The sequence below is a fragment of the Rhipicephalus microplus genome, chromosome 7 (assembly GCF_043290135.1).
Source record: "Rhipicephalus microplus isolate Deutch F79 chromosome 7, USDA_Rmic, whole genome shotgun sequence".
Taxonomy (NCBI): domain Eukaryota; kingdom Metazoa; phylum Arthropoda; class Arachnida; order Ixodida; family Ixodidae; genus Rhipicephalus; species Rhipicephalus microplus.
Window position 1 is genome coordinate 50,739,249 of NC_134706.1, and position 4,022 is coordinate 50,743,270.

Here is a 4,022-nt window from a genome sequence, read left to right on the forward strand (position 1 = left end):
TCACAAGTCACCAGACTCGAATCGCGTAACATCACTAAACGACTAGTAACGTCACTAAATGTAGCAGAACATCACGTAAGGTGTAGTCACCTTACTTAAACCACGTAAGATGCAGTTTTGTGACATGACCCGGCACAAACATATTAGGAACTAGTCATTTGTCTGAAAGTGCGCAGCGCCACACCACATATAGTTACATGATTCCAAATTGATAAAGCATCATTTATACTAGTCGCATGACTAAAATCACATAACATCACATAGCAAGTAGTCACGTGATTGAAATCTCGTAATATGACATGGCCAGTCAATTGACATGTCCCCGCCACAAACGAAGTAAGAACTTGTCAGTAGAGCGGAACCAGGCAACCCCGCATAACAGCTACTTACATGACCAAAATAACGTAACATCTTTTACATTCGTAACAAGACTGCAATCTCATAACTAGGCATAGCAGTCACGTGACAGCCTACGTGCTGTCACGTGACTGAAACCACGTGACAGCACGTAGGCATTGCTGCCACTCGTTCATTATGAACCACGTTCGTAATCGCGTCCCATGTTCCCGCCATAACCCAGTGACACGTGCGTATTCCGAACACCAGCCATGTCTATTCATATTTAGTACTACTCTAAAAACTGCATTTTAGCCTCATCTTTAGCCTTGCTAGAAAAACCTATTTAGGCGAGACATTCACTTCACTCTTAGTTCTAGTTTTACGCCATTATAGTGAAAGGTGCGTAATTTTTCCGAAAACCATTAAAATGGTGGCAGAAATTGCTGCAATCTTCGATGTCGAATGACTCATTGATTAGTTGATAGATTTCACTAAAATGATCCTCTATCACATAAACATTCAGTCCCATTTTGATTTCACGGTTACGCTTTGCATTAGGCGCAAGGACAAACAAATTTATGTTCTAATCCTGATGGTGATTATTGATGTTCCGCAATGAATCACTTAGAGAGTTTAACAATGCATTTAGTGTCTATTTCATAAATTAGTCACTATTCTAGCGGCAGCTGTGATAACTCTATAAGGTGCCCGGGAGCTGTGTTCATTGAAAATGGCACTTTTGCTATCGAGCAGTTTCATAATATATATCGTTAGCCCCCTTCAAGGGGCCTGATAATTGTTCATGTAATTTGTTTTAAGGTTACAAGGGTACTAGCTAGAGCGAGTTTGCAGCTATTCATTGGTAGGTTAATGCGCGCCACTTGAAATACGAAGGCTATAGAGCCGAAGAACTGTCGCTCCAATACGTTCATTGGAACGCTTGGGCTTGCGTTGCTTTCGTTATTCGTCTGCTAAGTCTTCGTATTTCAAGTGATGCGCAATAATGTACGATTTCTGTAGGGAGTATTGATGAATATAAAATAAAGTTACAGAAAAACTACATGATACTGCAATTCACCTTCCCAACAAAGCGTGTAAACCCCACTCCCCCTTCTCATGGTCCGGTTTTGGACTCGAAAACCAGTTGCTAGAGGCTGTTATAGCCTCACTGTTGGAAAAGTTTTACTTACCTATCACTAACAAAGCATCTGTAGCTCCTTTAAGTCCCTTTATTACGCTGTAGATTACGCCTTGTGCTCAGCAGTAGGGCGGGGTTTACGAAGGATATGCTACGACCTGTACATGCTGCAATTGAGTAGCAGAAAACATGCCCTGTCACTCACCTGGCAGGGCATACCAGCATTTAAAAACAGTGGAGACAAGTTGCTGTTCCAATTTCGCGATTCCTTTATAGCTCTACAATACAAACCAAATCAAATAAAAAATAGGGCATACGTTTCTCCACCAATTGTCCAACAGGTGCACGTAAGTGGAGTCACATGTGTCTGATCTGCCAGCTATCCGAAACGTTGCAATAGCGCTTCGAATTTCAATCACATGAGCATCTCTGTATTTAGATCGCCAACACTGAGTGCTGAAACACAAAGCGCTTTGTATTCTTAAAGTTTAAGGTGTGCAATAGCACACCCATTCATGTTTTCGAGCGAGATTCTGCTAATAATTACATAGAAGAGAACCGTTTTTGAGTGAACCAGCTTGTTGAGAGATTATCAACTCCTGTGTTTCTTGCCTTGAAATGTGAAGCATGAACACGATGTGAAGTATTGGACACTACACACCCTTTTGCATGTACCAGCATCTTTTTTATAGGTAAACACCTTAATAATAGCAGGGATACCAAACATTGAACGTGAAGCTGCGTCATTCCTTAATGTTGAATACTTGTCAGCCTAACATTGTCGTGAATTAGAAACGTACATTCTTGGGCATGCACAATAATCCACAAACTTTGCGCTTGCTCTGTGTTAATGATGCGCTTTCACGTTTCCAGCTGTGAATCGTTTTGTTTTCAGCCCTCAACATGTGCTCAGTGTGGACTAAGCAACGCTGTGTACACTTTAGGGCCCGCCGACTAAGTTCTTTTGCAGGATATGTGGGGTTGAACATCCCAAAACTACCATATGATTATAAGAGACGCCTTAGTCGAGGGCTCTAAAAATTTCGACCTCCTGGGGCCTACAGAATTTTCGCCACCACCATAAATACAGCCACCGCCACTGGGTTTCGGTCCCACGACCGGTCAGCAGCCGAGTACCTTAGCCACTCCAGACCACCGCAGCGGGGTGCAAACTAAGTGCAAACTAACATTTTCGATCATTATCGTGACCTGCAGCGCAAACTTCAGTGTGAATTGTGAAAGAAAAAAAAAGTACCTATCAACTTGCTTACATGAAGCCGAAAATCAAGACGCATAAGCCACTACTGCCAAGAATATGCGTGCCCAAAATATTCGCACTGAGGATATTGCTCAACATATTTATTTTCGATCCCGTACTAAATTTTACAAGCTGTTGACAGCGTTGGGGAAGGTGCAGACGCTTTTAGCCAGTCTTGACAATCATGATTGTGTGGAAGTAGCTGTACTATAAGATTACCCCCTGTAATTTTTGTGGCAGATGGCGTTTTGTACCTTTGTGTTTTGTTTCGCTTACATTTCAGCGGATAGACCAGCGTCAATAAAACCAGCTCGAATTTTTTCATTCGTTACTTTTACCAGTTCCTTGTAGTTCTTGCCACGTTCAACTTTTTTATTTGTTTATGTGTGTATAAGAACACTTACTTCAATCACTGAATGAATTAAGAAACGAATGATTGAATCAATCAATCTCAACCTTAATTTTGACTTCTCATCGGTCACTTTCTTCATTGCTTCTCCTAGCAGAGTATAAACGTTTTTAGAAAACGTCTTCTTTGCCGCTCTATGGAGTTCCGCTCACTATGGCAGTGATTTCACAACTCACCATGGCAGTCAGTTTTAATCTTGCTACTTATCACACTGTGTTCAACCAATCAACTTCTTTCCATGTCACTGAACCCCACTTAATTACAAGCCTTTCGCTGTGTCATCAGTTACCTCCTAGCCGACCTGGCTTTTTTCTTGGCGTTTACTTTTTCACATCCGTGATTCGTGACATGACATTGTCCACTAAAACGGTTATTGTTGTGCGACAACACAGTGAACTCTATACTTTAGTTCACTACAAAAACTGTAGAAAAGAATTCACTTGCTTTAGAGTTCCGTAAGCGAAATATTCCCTAGAATATGGTAGAGCAGTGGGCACAGTATACGTGCACACGTGACAATAGTTTTTTCTCCTGAAACTCACCGCCAAATGATTGTTCATTCGTTACAATCCAGGAAGCTGTTTTGGTGCCAGCATGCGGAACATGGCTTAATTGTTTTCAATAGCAACGCACCAGTGGTAAGCCCTGGCTCGCAACCCACACACACCTCGTGGTAAAAGATCAGTTCAAAAATCCTCGCCACCAAAGGATGCCATCACTAGAATTTGTTTGGGTGCTATATATTACTCAAATGGTTCTCACTGCTGCGGGGTGGCAGCTTGTCTGCATACTATTTGGAAGATATAAAGTAAATTTATTTTTTTCTACTGCTGAAAAAATTACATAGACAGTCGTGTAATAATTCTGCTGTGGCAACA

The 4,022-nt window shown here is 41.6% G+C and overlaps 1 long non-coding RNA gene across 1 annotated transcript in view; it reads left to right on the top strand.

Annotated features, from left to right (window-relative positions):
- The window catches only part of LOC142767455 (uncharacterized), a 326,266-nt gene that overhangs the window by 118,643 nt on the left and 203,601 nt on the right, over positions 1 to 4,022 (top strand). The window lies entirely within an intron of this gene.